The 26,138-nt window shown below is 47.0% G+C and overlaps 1 protein-coding gene across 5 annotated transcripts in view; it reads right to left on the bottom strand.

Moving 5' to 3' along the window:
* Positions 1–26,138, bottom strand: part of LOC142243250 (poly(rC)-binding protein 3-like) — a 1,512,260-nt gene that overhangs the window by 401,825 nt on the left and 1,084,297 nt on the right. The window contains exon 1 of one of the 5 annotated variants that reach the window (XM_075314942.1): positions 1,418–1,679. The exons of the other annotated variants lie outside the window; for them this stretch is intronic. The gene's annotated coding sequence lies outside the window, so the exon portion shown is untranslated. Of the gene's footprint in view, positions 1–1,417; positions 1,680–26,138 lie in introns of those variants that run through there. 5 annotated transcript variants of the gene reach the window in all.

The raw sequence follows: 26,138 nt of genomic DNA, 5'->3' as shown, positions 1-26,138 counted from the left end.
TAGAAATAGGACAGAAGAAAATATTGGTGTGAGCACAATACTCATTTTCCATTCACTGCCTATAACATATTGCCAGTGTAGTCCTGCGACCTAAATTACATGTGGCAGATTGGTTTGTATGAATGTCCAGCCTGACAACCTCATGTAAATGTTATGCAGCTTGATAATTATATTTTGTATTTATAAAGCTTGATAATATTCCGCAGCACTTTACCATGCAGAGGGTACATATTTCATTCTGTGTTATTAATGATAATAATAAAAAAATAGGTGGAGAAGCGCTCTCCATAACTAATGCTAAAATCCATGCACCTAACTGAGTTTACCATAATTTGGATTACAGACCAGATATGATCATGGATCATGGATCAGTGAAATTTAAAGGGAACCTATCCATGCTTCCCAAACCACAAGCAGCATGGGTCTGGGTCCAGATGCACGATTGCCGCCAGGTTTATTTTTCTTTTTAGTATTGCAGCAGATGTGTCAGGTCCAGTGCTACCGCTGGCTAGATCTTCTTATAATATAATAATATTGTATAATAATATAATTTATCTGAAACGCTACGGCGGGCTCTTTTTCTTGATGCCTGATTGGGCAGCATGAATCGCATGACATGTTCCCTTTAAACGTTGCAAAGGGGGATAAACATGATCCAGGTTTTCATATACTGTTCTTCCCCCACTGCAATCATAAGATCTGCTCAGTCACCTTTCATTGGAAGGAAAAGCAATACAGAGACAATCTGTCAACTCTTATGCAGAATACTTTCCTGTTCATCATGGATAATAAAATAAATGGAACTCACATAGAAATCGTAAGGAATGCACATATTTCAACTTATTTCTAAAAGTTACACCTTTTAAGTGTCTTGAAAGCATTTTTGTTGCTAAGAGTTAAGATAACTTTCCTATAGCTCACATTACTACCACCACTTACTAACAAAGCATCCAAACAGAAGCCTAGTATTGGGTGCTCTAAACTGTGACATCTTCTCTTTCCGCATACGCCGACCCTTATTGGGCTGCACGGTTACATGATTGGCCTATATGCACATGAGGGTTCTTACAGTTTAATATGATGTCATATTGACAGGGGATAGAAACAATGAAATGATTGATACCCTGTACAACGCCTATATTTGATGTTTTCCCTCACTCACCAGCCATAAGGGGAGATATGTTTGGGCGGGAACAGCACCGTCTTGTTTAATGCACCATATAGTCTCATATAACTTTCTTAAAAGTTTAAATATATTTGAAAAGTTAAAAAAATGTGATTTGATAGACTTTATATTTCTGAAATATCCTAAACTGATAAGCACAATCCCTCCACCTTTTTTTGTAATTAATAATAAGACATCCCGTATTTCTGGCAGAAAACCGCTAGCCACAAGCCATATATATTATTGTATTACCTGAAGTTCAGCTGAGTCTTGAGTCTGTGGGTTCAGAAAAGACACTGTGTCCTGGTATACAGTGTCATCACCACAAAGCTGTCCATCTCCTTTGGGATGATCTCGCAAATATGATATTGGGTTATTTCAGACAATTTCCCGCAAAGAATGAATACCACTGTTTATGCCTGTATGAAATAGCTCATTCTCATGGCATTCATTTATATGCATACACTGCTCCTTCCCTGATCACCAGATAAAATAAAAGGAGCCTGTGGAACATGGATGAGGAAGAATCAGCCCACTTGTGTCTTGTGAAAGGCTAAATCTACAATTACAATTAATTCCTCCAGGCAGAGGAGAAAGTCTGTAACACCCTAAACATTGTCAGTGACATGAGCCGCACAATGCAATTACAGTTTCATACTGAGCAGCGAATCGCCCCCATAGATTGGTTGTGTTATCCTGCGGAAGGTGGGTGTCACATATATTGCAGGGGAGATAGATATCTGTTTGCATTGTCCTCCAGAGACCCCTGCTATTAAACATCTGCTTCTACAGGTCAGGAGCGCTAACTTCATTACATTACTGCTCTTGCATTCGTCCAGCCTCACTAGAAGAAGCCAGACATGGGGGTCAGTGACAAACAAAAGCAGAAGGCCTCCCTGATCACAGGGACACAGAATGAACAACCGTGTTGTTACTAAAGGCAAATAGATATTGGTGATGTTTGTTAGGGAAGCGTTCTAGTGAGATGAAAACAAGACATTCATCCTTATTGCTGAGATGATGCCAAAATTCTGCTCACTGGCAGCATGACACAGACACATTTATGTCTTTATTTCCTGGGCTTCTAATCATAGCATTTCATTTTACAAATCCTTGGACATTGTGAGTGGCTCTCATATCTGCACTATCATGTTGTGGATACCATTCTGTATATGGGGACATATATAAAGGGCAATCCATCTACTTTAGAGATGAGCAGATCGTTTAAAATGTGAAGGCTTCCCCAAAAATCCAATTTCCTTTGCATAATCAAAGAGCAAGAAGGAGACCGTAAGAATAATACAAACTGTCAGTCCTGCACCGGGCAGTGCTCCACTAGAACATCCATATCTCTGATAACGCATGTACTTGCCACCACAGTACAAGGTATAATAATTCATGTGATAACCGGGATAGATCAAGTGATTTCATAACTGCAGGCATTAAGGAGAAGCCCGCTTATCTGCAGAAAGTTTCATTAGACTGCTTTCTAATGCTTAACAGTGAGGGAAATCGAGCCGGCAAGATTTTTTGGGTCATGATCTTTCTGAAATGAATTTCAAAGTGTTCAAATTCACATGACACCAAAAATATCATGAAATTCAACTCAAAGTTGGTCTTACGCAGATTGATCCATTCATCATTCATTAACTTGACTTAGGATTTATCATCATACTATATTAGAAAAGAATTCCGAAAGCCTCATACATAAAGAAGAACTTTCGTGCAGTATGTGTACGAGTGTGGTAAGGAGCATGTTGAGTCCCCCGATGCTCAGTAATATGTATACATATATCCTTAAGTGCTCCATTTCGTACTGCATGTCAGAGACATTGCTTCTAGTTGAGAAAACCTCTACAACAGTAGAGATACTCCACACAGACCTTGATACTACATAATACTTCGGTAAATAACACTGCCAGATCTTTGAATGAAAATTTTGAAACAAACATACATTGGGGAAAATAAGCATTTTATACATTGCCAATTATTCTAATTTTTTTCAACTTCAAAGAATGGAAAGGTTTGTCATTTTTATCGTAGGTACACGTCAACTGTGAAAGACAGAATAAAAAAAAATTACAGAAAATCACATTCTATGATTTTTAAATAATTAGTTTGCATTTTATTACTCAAAATAAGTATTTGATCACCTAACAACCAGCAAGAATAGACTTAAGGCCCCATTACACGCAACGACATCGCTAACGAGATGTCGTTGGAGTGACGGAATTCGTGACGCACATCCGGCCTTGTTAGCAACGTCATTGCGTGTGACACGTACGAGCGACCGCTAATGATGCAAAATACTTACCAAATCGTTGATTGTTGACACGTCGTTCATTTTCAAAAGATCGTTGCTGCTTTTGGAAGCAGGTTGTTCGTCATTCCTGAGGCAGCACACATCGCTACATGTGACACCCCAGGAACGACAAACAACACCATACCTGCGTCCTCTGGCAACGAGGTGGGCGTGACTTTCATGCGGCTGCTCTCCGCCCCTCCACTTCGATTGGACGCCTGCCGTGTGACGTCGCTGTGACGCCGCATGAACCGCCCCCCTTAGAAAAGAGGCTGTTTGCCGGCCACAGCGACGTCGCTAGGAAGGTAAGTATGTGTGACAGATACTCGCGATTTTGTACGCCTCGGGCAGCGTTTTGCTCGTGATGCACAAACGACGGGGGCGGGTGCTTTCACGAGCGACATCGCTAAAGCAGCCTTTAGGCTTAGACTACACAGTTTTTGATCAAAAAAGCATAAAATCCATCACACTGCGACAAAGTTTTTCCCCTTTTGGGACAGTCCTATCCTCTAATATTAAAATATTGAGGTCATGTGACACAAGGTGATGTTTTAATATTAGAAGATAGGACCGTTCTGATTGGGGTACACCCTGTTGCTGTGAGATGGCTTTTATGCTTTTGTGATCAAAACAGTGCTTATTAAGTACTATATGTTATTTAAATGTACTATTCCTTTTTACTTACCTAAAGCAGGGTATATGCTCATTTTGTTTCTATTTTGGGTTTTATCTGTTAAATGGCCCAAGTGCAGTGGCGTACCGTCCATAGAGGCAGACCACGCCACTGCTACGGGGCCCGTGAGCTGGAGGCAGGAGGGGGGGCCCACAGCTCACAGTCCAGGCTCCTTCCCTTTCACCCCCCAGTTCACCGGGCCCCAGGGGGCGGGGCCGCCATCAGGCAAATGAGGGGGCACGAGTCGCTCATAGAGAGCTGCCGTCTCTCCTACTCTGCACTGATGTATGTGATTGGTGCAGGACAGGAAATGTATTATGGAGGCTGCGGTGAAGGACCTGTCCTCTAACTGATCATATGCCTGATCACGTGACCAGTGAACATCTAGGTCCTGGTGTTCAGCTGCAGCAGCCTCCGTGCAAGTCCCTGTGGTTTCTCTCCTGCTCTTCACTGATCAGAAACTGCAAGATGAGGTAATGTACAGTGTGTGTAACTGTGCATGTAGTCTGTCTGTCTGGATGCCTCTGTCTGTCTCTTTCCCTGTGTCTCTCATTCCCTGTCTCTCTCTCTCTCTCATTCCCTATCTGTCTGTCTCTCTCTCTCATTCCCTATCTGTCTGTCTCTGTCTCTCATTCCCTATCAGTCTGTCTCTGTCTCTCATTCCCTATCTGTCTGTCTCTGTCTCTCATTCCCTATCTGTCTGTCTCTGTCTCTCATTCCCTATCAGTCTGTCTCTGTCTCTCATTCCCTATCAGTCTGTCTCTCTCTCTGTCATTCCCTGTCTGTCTCTCTCTCTATCCATCTCTCCACCGGTATCATATTACCTCACACAGAAGCTTTTTAAGCTGGGTTCACACATAGCGACAACGACGTCGCTGCTAAGTCACCATTTTCTGTGACGTAGCAGCGACGTCCCGTCACTGTCGCTGCGTGTGACATCCAGCAACGAGCTGGCCCCTGCTGTGAGGTCGCTGCTCGTTGCTGAATGTCCTGCTTCATTTTTTGCTCGTTGCTCTCCCACTGTGAAGTACACATTGCTGTGTGTGACAGCAAGAAAGCGATGAACTGAAGCGAGCAGGGAGCCGGCTTCTTGCAGCCTGCGGTAAGCTGTAACCAAGGTAAATATCCGGTAACCAAGGGAAGCCCTTTCCTTGGTTACCCGATATTTACATTAGTTACTAGCACTGCCGCTCTCACGCTGCCAGTGGTGGCTCCCTGCTCCCTGCACGCGTAGCCGGAGTACACATCGGGTAAATAAGCAAAGGTTTGCTTATTAACCCGATGTGTACTCTGGCTAGGAGTGCAGGGAGCCAGCGCTAAGCAGTGTGCGCTGGTAACCAAGGTAATGGTTACCCGATATTTACCTTAGTTACCAAACGCAGCATCGCTTCCACGCGTCGCTGCTGGCTGGGGGCTGGTCACTGGTCGCTAGTGAGCTCTGCCTGTTTGACAGCTCACCAGCGACCATGTAACGATGCAGCAGTGATCCTGATAAGGTCAGGTCGCTTGTCGTGATCGCTGCTGCGTCGCTATGTGTGAACCCAGCTTTACACTAGCAATGTCCTTTGTTGCCTATAATAACCAATAACAGCTCCTATTAATGACCTCACCTACTAGCTCTATTGACTTTAATGTAAGGAATTTTTTTGGAGAGTAACTGTAACGGCGGCATGGTGGCTCAGTGGTTAGCACTGCATCCTTGCAGCGCTGGGGTCCTGGGTAGAGATGAGCGAACCGGTCGCGGTTTGGCTCGAGGTCGGTTCGCCGAACGGAGGTCCCGTTTGAGTTCGGTTCGTCGAACGTTCGACGAACCGAACCAATAGGCTATAATGGGAGGCAATCACAAACACATAAAAATGCATTATAAATGTACACATACAGTTAATAAACATTGCCATAACACTTACCGGTCCTCGCGATCCCTCCTGCACTCTGTCTCCTGCCGCTATTCCATCCGATGATCGCTGAATCCTCCCGGTGACCGGCACTGCCAGCAGTGATGCAGGACCTATCGTGACGTCAAAATAGCCATGTGACCAGTCACATGGCTATTATCTCATTGGCTACAGACTGGTCACATGACTATGACGCGTCATGTAGGACCTGCGAGTGCATCTCTCCGGTACACGGTGCACATTTGTGTATCGCCGTGTACCGGCGACATGCTGTAGCACACGGTCGACTCCCCATTCCGTTAGGGACCGGCTGACACAGCCGGTCATTAACGGAGATCACTGTTGCCATAGCAACGCAGTTAGCGGTGACGTCACCGCTAACCGCGGCTCCGGGAATCACATGATCGGAGCCCTGTTGCTATGGTAATGTGGCGCCCCAGGACCTGGTCGCCACAACAGCATTGCCCTCCCAAAGGGTTAATGCTGAGCCTGGAGGTAATTGGGAGATCTATTGGCCAGTAAGTTAACACCCAACACAGTTCTCCCTCCGGACAGCAGAGGGAGCTCTGAACCTGGAATTTCAGGGAGGATTCCTTAAGTCTGGCTGGAGGGAGGAATAGTGGTTAGTCTGTAGACAGGAGTGAAAGAGGACAGACGGAGAGTAGTGCTGTCTTGTAGAACTGGGGCCTAGAGCTGGAATAGCATGGCCCAGTGAAGCAAGAGGTGCAGAGAGGCACAGAAGAGACTCGGACATCGGAGTCTGTGGTTGCCAGGGCATAAAATCCATCCCTGGTAGCTGAATCTGGAGGGCAGGAGAGCTGCAAGCCCCCTGGCCCAGAAGTAATCTGAAGGTACAGCTGCATTCCAAGGGCCCGGTGTGGACTCCAGCAGAGAAGCACCAGAGAGGGCCTGCGCAGTCTACCACACAGAAAGAGGGACGAACCACCAGTCCCAGCAGCAAGAGGGCAATTGCGAACCCAAAGTGCAGTGTCCTAAAACAGCAAAGAAAGATTAGGGAGTAGGCCTCATACTCAACTGGCCAAAGATCACCCCAGGCACTTCCAGGCCGGCCGGACCATCTTTACCATCTGTGACGGTCTCCCTGGACTAAACTTCTGCCGAGAAAAAGAGGAGAAGGTTCTGGCACCCGGGCTTCGCGCATGCGCATTAGGGCGCGCGCGCGGTCATTGACCCTCTCTTAAAGGGCCAGCGTCCTCCAACAGGATATTGAAGATTCAGGTGCAGGGTATATAGGGGGTTCCTTTCCAAGTGGGCGGGGCCTGTTCTTTGTGTTTGCTAAGCTAGGAGTCAGGTCTCCCTGTACCATTATCTCGTACTTACCTATCTCTCTTGTAGAGCCGCTCCTGTCTCGCCAACCGGTCCTGACGGTTCCAGAACCCCGAACGGACTGTCCGCCATCTTCTCAGGTCCTACCGTCTCCGATCCCTGGATCCGTGTGGTGACCAACCTCCCCGTTCCGCTGGTTTCGGATCCTGCCTGACATCATCTCGGCCTCCGAACCTGCGCTCCGTCACCCGGACTACCTTCAGAGACTCCGTGGTCCCAGGGACTTCTACACCCACTCCTCTGAACGGACTGTCCTGCTACCCGTAGTGCTTCGGCTACCGGGCACCTTGCCCTCGGTGGGGTGCTCAGTCCAGTGGATCCACCTCCTGGGCCTACCCGTCATCCTGGTCCTAACAAGTGCAGACCCTTCATGTGAGGAGTGTGGGTGCAATGAATCTGCACTCACTCTCCCCGGGTCCACAGCAGCAGAGTCCATGTCGTAATGGTTGCTACCAAAGCTGCAATGCCCTGCTCATGAGGTAAGGGCATGCCTAATCAGGAGAACTATTCTACATTTCCAAATATTGGTATTTGCTGATATTATTGCTATTCCACCTACTATATATTGGGGATAGGATCTTGGAGATGGAATACCCCTTTAAGTCCAGTTATCCAGCTGAATGAATACTTAACAACAGAGCTCGCTATTTAGATGTGTTTTCTTGTGGCGTATAACGGACTCTCATGTTTGGTAGTCATTCAGCAGGCAACTATAAAAGCAAATCCCTCCATTTAAAAATGTAGTATAGCTCTCCTGATCAATTATGTTCCTTACCTCATGAGCAGGGCATTGCAGTAATAATAATAATTTATTCATTTATATAGCGTTATTAATTCCATAGCACTGTATGTCTTTGGAGTGTGGGAGGAAACCGGAGTACCTGGAGGAAACCCACGCAAACACGGGGAGAACATACAAACTCCTTGCAGATGGTGTCCTTGGTGAGAAGTGAACCCAGGACCTCAGCGCTGCAAGACTGCAGTGCTAACCACTGAGCCACCGTGCCGCCCATTTAGCTTACAGATGCATAACCACCACTCACTGTGTCTGAACACAGGAAGCTGAGCTGACAGCCGCTCTGTGCATGCGGCAGCGTCTATTGTGAAGGAGAGGGCCGCGGGGGATCAACGCTGCACAGGTACCGTGGGACACCGGGGAACACCGGTGGGGTTATAGGGGGTGACCTGGCAGGGCCTGGGGAGGAGTTTTCTGTCGCATGTGTCATGGCACATGTGACAGAAATCAGAGGAGTAGGGTGAATGTGGCCGGCGCGCTGCTGTGCGCGCGGCCATCTTGGATTTCTGGGAGGGCATCAGGGGGGGCACTTTGGCGACACCGGGGGACCGGAGGGGACCGGGGAGGAGATTTATCATGTTTGTTCATGCCAGATGGGAGATAAATAATTTTTTACCGGCGCTGTCATTTACTGTAACGTGATCATCGGTGTACGGTGTATACCTGTGATCACGTGAGCGGGGACCGTAAAAACCGTCCTGAATCATGATCTCCAGGGTCTCAGCTAGCCCTGAAACCCCGGAGATTTTCTGATGCTGGGGGGCACTATTCACTTATTTCTGCCTGCTGTTTATAAACGGCAGATCAGAATAAGGCTACATTAACACGACCGATCCATTTTTGCGGTCTGCAAAAAACAGTCCGTTTTTTTTCACGGGTGCATCCGTGTGGCATCTGTTTCCGTTCCGTAGACGGTCCGTATGTCATCTGTTTGTCATCCGTGTGCCTTCCGTTTTTTTGTGTACTGCAAAAAAACTGAAGGAGGGTAAATGCATAAATTTACCCAGGATTCATAGCTTCATCCTACATGAGGCGGTCACATGTTCACTCCAGTGCCATTTTCTACTGCTTTTCACAGCGTAGAGCGCTCTGGTGATTTTCTTGTGCTTGTGCACTTCATATCAGTTTTTTCTGTCATTATAATGGCAGAAAGACACATAATGTCCCACTCTCCTGCATTTTGTAATTTTGCACCCTTTGGTGCCTTTCATGTGGCACTAAGGGGTGCTTAGCTTTGTATTTAGCCAAAAAAATGACGTAGGGTTCCCCCTAGTTTTGTAGCCAGCTAGGGTAAAGCAGACGGCTGCAGCCTGCAGACCACAGCTGGCAACCTCACCTTGGCTGGTAATCCAAAACTGAGGGCACCCCACGCTGTTATTTTAAATTAAATAAATAATTAAAAAAAAACAAAACGTAGGGATCCCCCCAAAATTGGATCACCAGCCAAGGTAAAGCAGACAGCTGGGGTCTGATATTCTCAGACTAGGGAGGTCCATGGTTATTGGACTCTCCCCAGCCTAAAAATATCAGGCCGCAGCCGCCCCAGAAGTGGCGCATCCATTAGATGCACCAATCCTGGTGCTTCGCCCCAGCTCATCCCGCGCCCTGGTGCGGTGGCAAACGGGGTAATATATGGGGTTAATACCAGATGTGTAATGTCACCTGGCATCAAGCCCTGGGGTTGGTGAGGTCAGGCGTCTATCAGATACCCGACATCACCAACCCAGTCAGTAATAAAAAGAAATAGACGACAAACACATTTTTATTTGAAAAAACACTCCCCAAAACATTCCCTCTTTAACCAATTTATTAGAAAGAAAAACAAATCCAGGTCTGGTGTAATCCAAGGGGTTGCCATGACGATCCACACTGTCCCAGTCAATGAAGAGCAGAATGTTCCCCATTGGCTGGGAGAGCAATGCAGTGACCTGAGCTAACATCAATGGGTCAGCCCAGGTCACTGCAGGGCATGACAAGTGCTGCTGTCAGCGAGGTACATTACCTGCGCTGATCTCCAGCACACTGACAGCTCCTGTCACTGAGTTCAATGACCGCCGCCTTCACAGCCAAGTATCGCGAGAGGCCCGTGACGTCACCGCTAGTCAGTCTCGGGTCGGAAGCGAGAGAAGGTGATGTGACAAGCGGCGGCCATGGAGGACAGTGACAGCGCTGAGGTCGGGATGGCGGGACTTCATCACCGCAGGTAAGCCGAGCGGGACCATGTGTGCAGAGTATGTGTGCAGAGTGTGTGTGTGTGTGTGTGTACGTGTGTACATGCCGCGGGCAGGAGGGGGCGGAGCGAGCTGAGCGGGGAAGTGTGGGCTTCCTGCACGTAACTAGGATAAACATCGGGTTACTAACCAAAGCGCTTTGGTTGGATACCCGATGTTTATCTAGGTTACCAGCTTGTGGCAGTCTGCCAGCGTTGGCTCGTGCACACTGTAGCTGTAAAAAGCCCTGCTTTTTGCTGCTAGAACCGTTCTCGAACGTATCTAGAACTATCGAATTTTAGCAAAACAGCTCGAGTTCTAGTTCGATCTAGAACAGCCCCAAAATCACTCGAACCGCGAACTGGAGAACCGCGAACCGCGCTCAACTCTAGTCCTGGTTTCAAATCCTACCAAGGACACCATCTGCAAGGAGTTTGTATGTTCTCCTCGTGTTTGCGTGGGTTTCCTCCTGGTACTCCGGTTTCCTCCCACACTCCAAAGACATACAGATAGGGACTCTAGATTGTGAGCCCCAATGGGGACATTGTTGCCAATGTATGTAAAGCGCTGTGGAATTAATAGCGCTATATAAATGAATAAAATTATTATTATTACAATTATTATTATTAAGACACATGGCATGAAAATCGTAGTGAGTGGGATGCGATAAAACATCGTATTCCACTCGGACAAACATTAGCCTATGTGCCAGCTCATATGAGCGATTATTTTCTCGGCCCCAATCGGACCGAGAAAACAATTGCAGCATGCTGCGATTGTTATGCGAGACTGTCTTGCACCCATTCAACTGTATTGGGCGAGAGAAGAATCGCACTGCACTCGCGTTACACCGGTGTACCGTGAGTGCAGTGCGAGAATGGCAATAGCCGGCAACAGAGGAGAGATAAATACCTCCCTCCCCTCCGCAGCACTGGCCCGCTCCTCCTGAGTGCCAGCCCATCCCCTGCAGATGAGGTCCGATCGCATGATCGGAGCTCAGTCTCAGTGACACTCGCATGACAGTCGGCTCCTGCTGTGCTCCCAGCGTGAGCCGAGTGTCATGCGAGGATCACAGTTGTGCCCTGTGTGGCCCCAGCCTAAAGCGCAGGGTTACATTTTCCCCTCAAAAAATAGTCTATGACGTTCCCTAGGTCACATGAGGTGTCTGTGCAAAATATCGTGATTGTAAATGAGACGGTGCGGGTTCCTATAGCGGACACACATACAGTGTATATATATATATATATATTATAATATAATCTATCCACACACACATACACATCTTTATATATTAGATATACATATGTGGCTGACGATTCTGTCTGGGGTTCGTCATTTTAATGACCCAATAAAATGGTGCATGCAGCTTTTTTCGGGCAGTCAAAATGACGACTAGCGGTTAATGTTTGATTGGTGTTTGCAGAATTGGAGATTTTCCTAGAGTGATGGTGGATTGTGGAAGGTTGGAAGTCAGTATGCTAAGGAGGATCTCAGCTCCCCCGGTAAAGGCATCACCTGGGTCCTCTCTCTGGGGGACGGTGCAGGGAGGTCAGCTCCATGTACAAAGAGGCAAAGTCCGGCAATAGAACAAAAGTTGTTTCAAGCATCATGGCCAAGAAAAGAGGTTAAAAACCAATTTTATTCCATAACTTGTGCAAATACAACAGGATATGTCTAAAGCGGGCTCTACACGCTATGAGATCGCTACAGCGATCTCGTTGAGGTCACGGATTTTGTGACGCACATCCGGCCGCTGTAGCGATCTCGTTGTGTGTGACTCCTAGGAGCAGTTTTGGATCGTTGCAAAAACATCCAAATTCGCTCCTCATTGACATGGGAGTCCATTCTCAAATATCGCTGCTTTCGCGTGGGCGAAGTTGATCCTCGTCCCTGCGGCAGCACACATCGCTACGTGTGATGCTGCAGGAATGAGGAACCTCTCCTTACCTGCCACACGCCCGCAATAAGGAAGGAAGGAGGTGGGCGGGATGTTATGTCCCACTCATCTCCGCCCCTCCGCTTTAATTGTCCGGCCGCTTAGTGACGTCACGATGACGTCGCTGTGATACCGAGCGTCAGGGGGAGGGATTGCTCGGCAGTCACAGCAACGCTGCCGACCAGATAACTGCATGTGACGCTGCCGTAGCGATAATGTTCGCTGCGGCAGCGATCACCAAATATTGGCATAACGATAGGGGCGGGTGCTATCACGCTCGCCATCGCTAGCATCGGCTAGCGATGTTGCAGCGTGTAAAGCCTGCTTAAGACTAAGAACCTCTGTTAGGTGTGAAACGCGTCAGACATTGTTTTATACTTTGTGGACGTCCATCCAACCTAGTGTTGGTTTTAACCTTATGGAATAAAATTGTTTTTTAACCTTTTCTAGGACGTGATGCTGGAAACAACTTTTTTCTATTGCTGAAGGTTCGAGGGGTAGAGCCGGAGCTGTGGTGGAGTCTGATGGGAGCCCGAAAATTTTGTCAGTATCGGGCCCGGAAATTTCTGGTGGCAGCCCTGGCTGGAGGGGCCCGGGGTGGCTGCCCGCAGTGTGTGCGTTTTCACTTTCATGCATCATGCCCCTGGGGCCGTCACCAAGCAGCTGATTAACACCACTGGGAGCCGACACTGTTTGTATAGCTGCAGACTGGCCAACGCAGAGATTCAGAGGCGCCCACACTGCACACTGTGCACGGCCTGTGCTGAAGAGGAGGGAGTGGCCAGGCAGCAGAGATGCCAGGAGGAGAAAAGCCAATCAGGAGAGGGGGCAGACGCGGGAAAATGAAATGATGAAAAGGAAAAGAGTGCAGGAGTGAAGAAGGAGTAGAGACCACAAAAAAAGAGAGAAAAGCAAACAGAGAGCAGAAAAACAGTGAGAAGCGGAGAACAGAAGGAATAGAAAGAAAAAGCAGAGGACAGGAGGAGCAGCCAGGAAGACTCACAGGAAGTGCAGCAGGGAGGCCTGAGCCACTATCATCATCTCTCACAGCACAGGAGCAGGTGAGTATTATAATGTACAAATGTCTGCCTGTAATACTACAAAAAAACTGCCCTGTGCTGTGCCATCACTCTGTGTGTGTGTGTGTGTGTGTATTGCCCCTGTGCCAATACTGTGTGTGTTGCCCCTGTGCTGTGTCATTACTGTGTGTGTGTGTTGCCCCTTTGCTGTGCCATCAGTGTGTGTGTGTGTGTATTATCCCTGTACTTTGCAGGGTTTTAATATACAGTTAGGTCCAGAAATATTTGGACAGTGACACAATTTTCGCGAGTTGGGCTCTGCATGCCACCACATTGGATTTGAAATGAAACCTCTACAACAGAATTCAAGTGCAGATTGTAACGTTTAATTTGAAGGTTTGAACAAAAATATCTGATAGAAATTGTAGGAATTGTACACATTTCTTTACAAACACTCCACATTTTAGGAGGTCAAAAGAAATTGGACAAATAAACCAAACACAAACAAAATATTTTTATTTTCAATATTTTGTTGCGAATCCTTTGGAGGCAATCACTGCCTTAAGTCTGGAACCCATGGACATCACCAAACGCTGGGTTTCCTCCTTCTTAATGCTTTGCCAGGCCTTTACAGCCGCAGCCTTCAGGTCTTGCTTGTTTGTGGGTCTTTCCGTCTTAAGTCTGGATTTGAGCAAGTGAAATGCATGCTCAATTGGGTTAAGATCTGGTGATTGACTTGGCCATTGCAGAATGTTCCACTTTTTTGCACTCATGAACTCTTGGGTAGCTTTGGCTGTATGCTTGGGGTCATTGTCCAGCTGTACTATGAAGCGCCGTCCGATCAACTTTGCGGCATTTGGCTGAATCTGGGCTGAAAGTATATCCCGGTACACTTCAGAATTCATCCGGCTACTCTTGTCTGCTGTTATGTTATCAATAAACACAAGTGACCCAGTGCCATTGAAAGCCATGCATGCCCATGCCATCACGTTGCTTCCACCATGTTTTACAGAGGATGTGGTGTGCCTTGGATTATGTGCCGTTCCCTTTCTTCTCCAAACTTTTTTCTTCCCATCATTCTGGTACAGGTTGATCTTTGTCTCATCTGTCCATAGAATACTTTTCCAGAACTGAGCTGGCTTCATGAGGTGTTTTTCAGCAAATTTAACTCTGGCCTGTCTATTTTTGGAATTGATGAATGGTTTGCATCTAGATGTGAACCCTTTGTATTTACTTTCATGGAGTCTTCTCTTTACAGTTGACTTAGAGACAGATACACCTACTTCACTGAGAGTGTTCTGGACTTCAGTTGATGTTGTGAACGGGTTCTTCTTCACCAAAGAAAGTATGCGGCGATCATCCACCACTGTTGTCATCCGTGGACGCCCAGGCCTTTTTGAGTTCCCAAGCTCACCAGTCAATTCCTTTTTTCTCAGAATGTACCCGACTGTTGATTTTGCTACTCCAAGCATGTCTGCTATCTCTCTGATGGATTTTTTCTTTTTTTTTCAGCCTCAGGATGTTCTGCTTCACCTCAATTGAGAGTTCCTTAGACCGCATGTTGTCTGGTCACAGCAACAGCTTCCAAATGCAAAACCACACACCTGTAATCAACCCCAGACCTTTTAACTAATTCATTGATTACAGGTTAACGAGGGAGACCCCTTCAGAGTTAATTGCAGCCCTTAGAGTCCCTTGTCCAATTACTTTTGGTCCCTTGTAAAAGAGGAGGCTATGCATTACAGAGCTATGATTCCTAAACCCTTTCTCCGATTTGGATGTGAAAACTCTCAAATTGCAGCTGGGAGTGTGCACTTTCAGCCCATATTATATATTTAATTGTATTTCTGAAAATGTTTTTGTAAACAGCTAAAATAACAAAACTTGTGTCACTGTCCAAATATTTCTGGACCTAACTGTAGATCCTAATGCTATAAAGAGTCATAATCCTTACCATTAAATGGGGGAGACAGATGTGAAAATGTATATTGTGTGTACTGAGGGGCACGAAGAAGGACATCCCTACTTTAGGCCAAGTTCACATATTGCAGATTTTTTAGGGATTTGTGGTGTGAACCCACTTGTCTTGGTGCAGTGGCCTTTGCTCAGTAACAGGACGGGGGTTATATTCAGACTCTTTGTGGTGATATTTGGTCATGGTGTGGCGGCATTATTTTGCAATGTATACATCGCTAACCTTTATATGGTGGGTGTTGTTTAGTAACACTATGTAGTAGTATGTGTTATTTCTGATTAGAAGCCGCCCCCAATAATGCATGCCGGCCCCCAATAACATGAATAATGATTATTATGATAATGTTTTTTTATTTGTTTGTTTTTTATCGGTGGGGGGGACCCCATTCAGACTTTTGCTATGGGGCCCCATGATTTCTATGTATGCCCCTGCCCAAGTGTCAACATATTCTAATGCATTTTATGTGTGCCAACTTATTCCTTTGGTATTGCTGTAGTTTCTTAAACTTTGTGCAAACAGGGGCGTGCTCCCCCTTTTCTGAGCTAGGCATTTTATTTACAGTGGGGAAAAAAAGTATTTAGTCAGCCACCAATTGTGCAAGTTCTCCCACTTAAAAAGATGAGAGAGACCTGTAATTGACATCATATGAACACCACAACTATGAGAGACAAAATGAGAAAGCAAATCCAGAAAATCACCTTGTCTGATTTGGCAAGATTTTTTTTGCAAATTATGGTGTAAAATAAGTATTTGGTCAATAACAAAAGTTCATCGCAATATTCATACTGTTGGTGGTATGTTGGCCCATTCCTCCATGCAGATCTCCTCTAGAGCAGTGATGTTTTGGGCCTGTTGCTGGTCAACACAGACTTTCAACTACCTCCAAAGGTTTTCTATGGGGTTGAGATCTGGAGACTGCCTAGGCCACTCCAGGACCTTCATATGCTTCTTACAAAGCCACTCCTTCATTGCCTTGGTGGTGTGCTTGGGATCATTATCATGCTGAAAGACCCAGCCATGTTTCATCTTTAATGCCCTTGCTGATGGAAGGAGGTTTGCACTCAAAACCTCATGATTCATTCTTTCATGTACACGGATCAGTCGTTCTGGTCCCTTTGCAGAGAAACAGCCCCAAAATATGATGTTGCCACCCGCATGCTGCACAGTAGGTATGGTATTCTTTGGCTGCAACTCAACATTCTGTCTCCTCCAAACATGAAGAGTTGTGTTTGCACCAAACAATTCTATTTTGGTTTCATCAGACCATATGACATTCTCCCAATACTCTTCTGGATATTCCAAATCCTCTATAGCAAACTTCAGACGGGCCCGGATATGTACTGACTTAAGCAGGGGGACATGTCTGGCACTGCAGGATCTGAGTCCCTTGCGGCGTAGTGTGTTACTGATGGTACCCTTTGTGGTCCCAGCTCTATGCAGGTTATTTACTAGGTCCCTTCGTGTGGTTCTTGATTTTTGCTCATTGTTCTTGTGATCATTTTGACCCCACTGGGTGAGCTCTTGTGTGGAGCCCCAGATTGAGGGAGGTTAGCAGTGGTCTTGTATGTCTTCCATTTTCTTATTATTGCTCCCACAGTTGATTTCATCACACCAAGCTGCTTGCCTATTGCAAATTCAGTCTTCCCAGCCTGGTGCAGGGCTTCAATTTTGTTTCTAGTGTCCTTCGACAGCTCTTTGGTCTTCACCATAGGGGAGTTTGGAGTGTGACTGTTTGAGTTTGAGGACAGCAGGTGTCTTTTATACTGATAATAAGTTCAAACAGGTGCCATTACTACAGGTAATGAGTGGAGGACAGAGGAGCCTCTTAAAGAAGAAGTTACAGGTCTGCGACAGCCAGAAATCTTGCATGCTTTAAGTTGACTAAATACTTATTTTCCACCATAATTTGAATTTTTTTTTTGCCAAATTAGACAAGGTAATATTCTGGGTTTGTTTTCTCATTTTAAGTCTCATAGTTGTGTTCTACCTATGATGTCAATTACAGGTCTCTCTCATTTTTTAAGTGGGAGAACTTGCACAGTTGGTGGCTGACAAAAGATTGTTTTCCCCACTGTATATAGCTTCCCATGGGAGTCTGGTCCTGCTCTACATTGACATTGTGTGATACAAAGTGAGGTTTTAATATTTTTATAAACACAAATTTTTATTTCAGTTTTCATACTCATTACATAAGGTCAAACAATATAACAAGGAATAATTCACCTTTCCGGTTTACCCATATATTCCCAGTGTACCCCTCCCAAGCAGTTTAATACAGAAACACCGTGGTCAAGTCACGCAAAAACATATAACTCCTCTATATTTTATCACCCGATAGAAGCCCCACTTTTCTGAGAGAATCATCACACCCTACTATCATGTCTCCGTTGTGTACGTAGTTTCAGCTTTCCCAGTGTACCTTGAATGTCTTCCAGTAGATACCATTCCGTATTAGTAAAAGGGGATATTATTTTTCGTATTTCTGCCTCCCCACATTGTTGTACTATGAATCTCCTCCATTTTTTAAAAAATGTACCCGTTAGTTCATCTTTGTTTCTTTCTGCTTCCAACTGCTCAATTTTGAGCAACAATTTAATCTGTCCCAACACCTCTTCTTCCGATGGAACGTTCCCCTCGAGCCATTTGCGCAGTAAAGCCTTTTTGCCTATCATAGCTATACTATGAAACAGTCTTGGTATCATGATCCCCTGCTTATTTCCTTTTTCTTCCTTTTTTTTGTTCCCATAATGGAAGATCCATAACAATGGGTCCATTTCCACTTCCACTTCCCAAATATTCATTATGAGTGTCTGTATCCTTCCCCAAAATTTATGGCTTTCTGGACATTGCCAGATCCCATGGTATAGATCCGTTTTTGGCCTTTGACATTTGGGGCAGTGATCTATTTTATCCACTTTTTGCTTATTTGGGGTGTTAAAGCCATAAATTGCTCTATGTATTAACCGGTATTGTGTGTCCCTCCATCCCTCATTAATCACCTCCTTCCTCATCCTCATCCATCCTTGTAATATCTTATCCCCTGCTTCTGTGTCTTCCAATTGTCGTGCCCATGCTCCCAAGACCTGGTCAGAGTGCAATGGAACCAATACTGCTCTCAAATCTTTGTATAGTGAGGAGATAGTAATCTCCTGTTTATCCCTCATGATAAACTGGTCCATTTCATTCATTACCTGCTCCTTTCTGACATCCCTCAGTAACCCCATTATTCCCTTTTCTACCTGTTTGTATTGTATGATTTGGAATGGAGATAACCTGTACCTGGTCACTATTTCCTGGTATGATAACCATCTATGTTCCGTTTCATGAAGCAGATCTTTCACCCCTCCAATCCCTTTATTTTTCCATTTTAAAAATAGCTTATTTTCTCTCCCTGCTGGGAATTCCGGGAAGTTCGAGATATTTAGGTATTTGGAAATTCGCCAGGGTAGGCTATGTTTTTTCCTCACTGCTTTCCATGCCATTATCGTATCTCTACATACCAGGGAGTGTTTAATGTTCCTCGGAATATTGGCAAGCGACGTATGTAGTTTTGCCCCCAAGTCCCAAGGTCTGCAGAACTCACTTTCTATTTTTATGTCAGAATAGCTATTTGTCTTCCTCAGCCAGTCTATTACATGTCTCATTAGTCATGCGAGGTTGTAACCTCTAACATTTGGTAGCTTGATTCCTCCCTTTTCCAGTGGTAGCATTAATTTTTCCGCCCTAATTCTTGGTCTTTTTCCCCTCCATAGGAAAGTCGAAAACGCCTTATTCAATCTATTTATGTCTGCATGCTTCAATAGTATAGGAATAGTTTGCATCGGATACAATACAGTTTCGAGAAACTCATCATTTTTAAGAGGTGGTTTCTACCTAACAGAAATAGCGGCAGCCCCTCCCACATCTTTAATTCCCGCTCTATTTTCTTTATCAATGGTTTATAGTTTAGCTCATAAATCGAGGCAGGCTGTCGTCCCATCTGGATTCCCAGATATTTAAGGTGGGCTCTTGCTATGGGTATCCCACACATGTTATCCCCTATCCCAAAACTTTTTAGAGATGGCATGATTTGTTCATTCAGAAACAATATTTCGTATTTTGCCAGTATTTTGTTCAGTTTAAAACCTGCCATGGCCCCAAATCTCTCTATCTGATGTATTGCTTTCGAGAGATCATTCTGTGGTCTATTCATAAATAGTATAATATCGTCCGCAAATAGGGCTGAATGTATTTTTTCTGTTCCAATGCTGATGTCTTCAAAACATTCTCCTCCATTGATCAATCTCGATAATGGCTCGATGGCTAGATTAAACAAGAGCGGAGACAACAGGCATCCCTGCCTCGTCCCCTTAGTCAGTGAAAATGGCCATGACAAGAACCCGGGTGTCGCTACCCTAGCCTTAGGGTTTGCATATAATACTCCCATGAATGTCCTCCTGAATGCTCCCCTAATGCCCATACTGTCCATTACCGTTTCCAGCCATGACCACTGCACGTTATAAAATGCTTTTTCGGCATCTAATGTGATCATGGCTGGCAACTCCCCTCCTTGAAGATCCCTGTGTCTAATGGCGTCCATTACTAACATGGCCTGTCTTACGTTCGCCACCGTTGCTCTCCCCTTTACAAAACCTGATTGGGCAGGAGAGATTAACCTTGGTAAAATTTCTGCCAATCTATTGGCTATCAATTTGGCCACCAATTTAAGGTCTTGGTTAATTAGTGAGATTGGTCTATAATTTGTTGGGTTGTCCAGATTTTTGTCTCCCTTGGGTAAAAGTTTGATATACAGTTAGGTCCATAAATATTTGGACAGTGACACAATTTTCGCGAGTTGGGCTCTGAATGCCACCACATTGGATTTGAAATGAAACCTCTACAACAGAATTCAAGTGCAGATTGTAACGTTTAATTTGAAGGTTTGAACAAAAATATCTGATAGAAATTGTAGGAATTGTACACATTTCTTTACAAACACTCCACATTTTAGGAGGTCAAAAGTAATTGGACAAATAAACCAAACCCAAACAAAATATTTTTATTTTCAATATTTTGTTGCGAATCCTTTGGAGGCAATCACTGCCTTAAGTTTGGAACCCATGGACATCACCAAACGCTGGGTTTCCTCCTTCTTAATGCTTTGCCAGGCCTTTACAGCCGCAGCCTTCAGGTCTTGCTTGTTTGTGGGTCTTTCCGTCTTAAGTCTGGATTTGAGCAAGTGAAATGCATGCTCAATTGGGTTAAGATCTGGTGATTGACTTGGCCATTGCAGAATGTTCCACTTTTTTGCACTCATGAACTCCTGGGTAGCTTTGGCTGTATGCTTGGGGTCATTGTCCAGCTGTACTATGAAGCGCCGTCCGATCAACTTTGCGGCATTTGGCTGAATCTGGGCTGAAAGTATATCCCGGTACACTTCAGAATTCATCCGGTTACTCTTGTCTGCTGTTATGTTATCAATAAACACAAGTGACCCAGTGCCATTGAAAGCCATGCATGCCCATGCCATCACGTTGCCTCCACCATGTTTTACAGAGGATGTAGTGTGCCTTGGATCATGTGCCGTTCCCTTTCTTCTCCAAACTTTTTGCTTCCCATCATTCTGGTACAGGTTGATCTTTGTCTCATCTGTCCATAGAATACTTTTCCAGAACTGAGCTGGCTTCATGAGGTGTTTTTCATCAAATTTAACTCTGGCCTTTCTATTTTTGGAATTGATGAATGGTTTGCATCTAGATGTGAACCCTTTGTATTTACTTTCATGGAGTCTTCTCTTTACTGTTGACTTAGAGACAGATACACCTACTTCACTGAGAGTGTTCTGGACTTCAGTTGATGTTGTGAACGGGTTCTTCTTCACCAAAGAAAGTATGCAGCGATCATCCACCACTGTTGTCATCCGTGGACGCCCAGGCCTTTTTGAGTTCCCAAGCTCACCAGTCAATTCCTTTTTTCTCAGAATGTACCCGACTGTTGATTTTGCTACTCCAAGCATGTCTGCTATCTCTCTGATGGATTTTTCCTTTTTTTTTAGCCTCAGGATGTTCTGCTTCACCTCAATTGAGAGTTCCTTAGACCGTATGTTGTCTGGTCACAGCAACAGCTTCCAAATGCAAAACCACACACCTGTAGTCAACCCCAGACCTTTTAACTACTTCATTGATTACAGGTTAACGAGGGAGACGCCTTCAGAGTTAATTGCAGCCCTTAGAGTCCCTTGTCCAATTACTTTTGGTCCCTTTAAAAAGAGGAGGCTATGCATTACAGAGCTATGATTCCTAAACCCTTTCTCCGATTTGGATGTGAAAACTCTCATATTGCAGCTGGGAGTGTGCACTTTCAGCCCATATTATATATATAATTGTATTTCTGAACATGTTTTTGTAAACAGCTAAAATAACAAAACTTGTGTCACTGTCCAAATATTTCTGGACCTAACTGTACGCAGTATTGAGATGGCTAGACAGTCCCGTACCCCCCAAAATAATGTTATTAAACATATGTGTCAGCGTCGATGCTATTTGCTCTTTCGGCGCTTTATAGAATTCCCCATTAAACCCATCAGGACCCAGTACTTTGTGTATACTCAGTTCTCCTATTGCTGTTTGCACTTCCTCTACTGTGATGTCTGCGTTCAGTCTGGTCAGTTCGTCTGTGGTGATTTGTGTGAGCCCTAGTTTCTTTAACCAGTCCTTCCCTCCACCTCGATTCACATCCCCTTTACTATATAATTTAGCATAGTATTCCCCCAAGATCCGATTAATCTCCTGTGGGTTTGTAGATTTGGTCCCGTGTTGTGACCGAACTAGTTCTTCTCTTTTCCCTGCCCATAAGTCAAATTCTTGTTTTGCTTCCTTCCATTCTTCCTTTGCTCTCTGGGATTTGTTTTCTAGGTATCTTTCTCTCTGAGAATAGCACTTGCGTCTTGGTATTGTTTTTGTGTCTGCTTCTTGATTTTGGCTACATGCCCCATCAATCTCCCCCTTAATACTGGTTTCGCTGTTTCCCAGAATAACATTACCTCTTCCTTATGTCCATTGTTTGTTCTGCTGTATTCCTCCCACCATTCCTTCAATGTTTTAACAAAATTTTTATCTTTGAGTAAGAATGATGGAAATCGCCACAAATAGTCTGGCCCTCTCTGAATTGTATCATTTATGTCTAAGATCACCGGGCTGTGGTCCTATATGATCATATTCTCTATGTCTACATCTTTGACCCTGTGCCAAAGGTTTTGGTCGACCAATATAAAGTCAATCCTTGACCATGAGTCGTGGGGATGTGAGTAATGTGTAAATTCACGATCATATGGATGTTGTATTCTCCAACTATCTTGTAGGTTTGTGTCTTCCAACAGTTTGGCCATCAAGCCCCTTGCCTTCCTGTTCTGCCTACCTTGGTCCTTGCCATATCTCCTGTCTTCCTCTTTTGAAACTACTGCATTAAAATCTCCCCCCACTATCTTATTTGGTTCTACATCCATTCCCAATTTGCTTGTGATAAAATTGAAGAAAGAGTTTTGTTCGTTATTGGGAGCATATATGTTGTGTATACTAAACTCTCCCTGCGGGCTAGTTAATCTGATGTGTATGTATCTCCCGTCTTTGTCACTATCTTGGGACACTATTTTGTGATTAAAGTGCTTGTTTAATAAAATCATTACCCCTGCCTTCCTTCCCGGGGATCTTGACCCGACTACTGCTCCCACCCATAGTTTTTGCATACGGAAAAAGTCCCCTTGTTGTAGATGTGTCTCTTGCAGTAATTGTGACGCCCTGGATTAGCCAGGCAGTCACATACATACCAACATACCCCCCCCACCCTAGACAGTTACAACAGTCAGACAAAAACCCTTGTTGCCTCCCTCCAGGGTCTGATGTCCACACCAGGTGGGCCGGAGCCAGGCGATTGGCTCCACCCACCGAGGAGTTCACAGGCCTGGAGGCGGGAAAAACAGACAGATCAGTTTTGGAGGTGAAAGTGAGAGGAGTAAAACGTCTGCGTGTGCCTGGGTAGGAGCCCAGGCACTGACAGCAAGGTTGGCAGACGGTGGTGGCCATCTGCAGGATTTGGTGGAACTCTGCAAAGCTGTAAGGACCGGGGTCGGGCGTTGGCCCGTCGGTACCGAATCGGGGAGCGGAGTGAAGCTAAGCACACAGGCAGGGCCATTGGAACCCGACTAGGCTTGGAGCCGCCGTCAATAGTCAAATCCGAGTGTGACAGGAACCCCAGGGGCTCCCCAACAACCAAGTCCCTACAGAAGGCAACAGTCCACACCATGAGGATATACAGCCACCGCCACAGGCTAGAGATCCAATGGCCAGCGCCTGCGGGCAAAACGGGCTCCTACGGCACCTATACACCGGGGAGCGGACTACCGGTGGGCAACTGCAGGAGTCAGAACATTCTAACAGGTGCAGGGAAAGACAGCCACCATCAGCCGTCCGGGGAGAGCACAACAACACTGCAGCCGGCTGCGGGACCCGTCCATCCGGCCATTTTGGTTTACCAGAGACTCTGTCAGTGATTGTCTGAGTGAGTACACCAGTGCCATCCGGCACCGCGCCGCGCTGTCCCTGCAACCCTGCACCCCGGCCATCCAGCCTCTCCGTTACACCACCGGGCCCCGGGATCACCAACCCCCTACCCACGGAGGGGACAAAATCCTAGCTGCTCCCTACCATCTCTCCCGGGATCACTGTCACCAGCAGCGGTGGTGCCATCATCACCACGTCCCGTGGGTGGTGTCACAAACAATCTCCCCAACCAAACCATCCCTTTTCACTCACGGGTGAGGAGCGCTGCTCAAGTCCCCGGGTCCGGCCCACCACTCGAGCCACCGAGCAGCAGCAGCAGAAGCCCCGGGCCCCAGCGTGGCTAGTGCGTCCCCTCCGCCCGTGACATCCTGGCGTCTGCGAACAGGATAGAACCAGTCTACCTACCGGTAGAGGTGCTCCTTGCAGTCCCCGCCGGCGGTGTCCGGCCGAAAAAAATTGAAGCGCCATCTTTGGCGTGAAGATTTCCCGCTCGAGCGTCTTCCCCAAGCAGGGAAGGCGCGAAAGCGATGCCCCGCCCCCAAAGAGGAAGTGCTAGAAAGAACCAAGGGGGGTGGGTGAAGGCCTGTCTAATGTAGCCGAGGGCATAAAAAGCAGGGACGCCAGGGCCCTGCAACATATCCGGTTCCTGGAAGCGTGCCAGCAAGCATGTCCGTCCCGTCCGGTGATGCCAAAATTCCCGAGCCCACGCCAGGAACGGCGGCGTGGGTGGAAGCCCGGAGCGCACAAATGTGCTGCCGCCTGCAAACCCAAGTCCGGTTCTTGATGGAGCGCTGGGTGGCCGAGATGGAGGAAGTGGCAGCAGCCATGCGGAGACGCGAGGTGGAGGCAGTGTTGGAGGAGCGGGTAAGCGACCCACGCCCCTGTGTCCGAGAAGGACCGGCCACTGCGGCTGAGGGGCCCGGTCTGCGTCCGCTCACCCTCCTGTCTCCCCCGCCATCCGTACCGGTTGCTGTTGCCCCTCCACTCGGTCCACTACCCCCAACATCGGTAGCGGAATCTAACCCATCCGCCCTAGAGGATCGGCCTGTGGGCGTTAACCGGAGACGGCCCGCACCGATTCCACTGCCATGGAAGGTCCCTTCGGAGGTGCCCGTCCGTGAAGCGAAGCCGTCGGCCCCGGAAGTGGCCGCACCCACAGATGACACGGCCCCGGCAGTCCGCCCGGCCGCGGAAGAACCAACCGCTGCAGGCCCGAAGGCCCAACAGGTGAGACCATCTGTCCCTGAACGCCCTGCCTCGGCTGAGGCTGCGCTGTGTCGTCGCTGCAGGGCAGCACCTCAGGCCACGTCACCGCCGGACCCCCCAAAGAGCGTGCTGGTTGTAGCCGGCGTGGGGGCAATCCAGCGGGGCCCGACCCGAGTGCAGGGGTATGCCAATGCCCCGTACTGGGACAAACAGTTGAACCCGTTGGGTCAGGAGATAGCCGCCAGGGAGCGGGAGAGAGCCGACGTGGTGGCCTGTACCATACGGGAGAAGGACCACCTACGGCACGCCACCTTCCGGGTGCGGGGCCCGATCTATGAGGGCCAAGTCAGGAAGTTTGATCCGCGAAGGGGGTTCGGCTTTATCTATGAATCGGGCCTGGAGGCCGAAGTGTTTGTGGCTCGCCGCGACGTGAACTCACATCTCCCAACGGGCCACCCAGGTCGCGATCTGTTGCCAGGCGACCTGGTGACCTACACCCGACATTGCGGGGAGAGGGGCTGGTATTCCCTAGATGTGAAACAGAGGGAGAGCCACAGTGAGATGCGGCGCCAGCCCCCTCCCCCACCGTGCCGTCAGGATGTCAAGCTGGAGGAGGTCCTTGATGACTGTGACCTCAAGTAAAGGCAGTAGCCCACTGTTGCAACAAATTTGTCCCCGTTGGGACCCTCAGCACCTTGTTTTCCGTCGAATCAACACCAATCACTTGAGTTTCACCTGATCAGCAACCAGTTGATTATCCCGGCCGTTGCTGGCAAGTGGTCCCCGGAGGGACTCTCTGTGTTTTTTACCACCCACATGAGAAACTGCTCATGAACATGGCCGAGAACTAGCAGGCCACCCATGAACTTGTGAGTTTGTAAATAGTTTGTGGGCCGGATTTCCGTTTCGTACCACCTCCGGAGAGGCAGATTGGAGGAAGGGCCTGCAGCAGAGGAGGCTGGGGCCCGGCCACCACCTGGACCGGTGGCCATCCTCCGGGGGTCAGGGGTCCCCCTGGACGTGGGGTCCCCTGAAGTGACAGCCGGGTGCGAGACACCGTACTCGTTCCCGCTCTGG

This window comes from Anomaloglossus baeobatrachus, chromosome 6, assembly GCF_048569485.1.
Source record: "Anomaloglossus baeobatrachus isolate aAnoBae1 chromosome 6, aAnoBae1.hap1, whole genome shotgun sequence".
NCBI lineage: Eukaryota > Metazoa > Chordata > Amphibia > Anura > Aromobatidae > Anomaloglossus > Anomaloglossus baeobatrachus.
The sequence above is the reverse complement of the archived record's forward strand: the minus strand, read 5'-3'. Positions and strand labels throughout refer to the sequence as shown.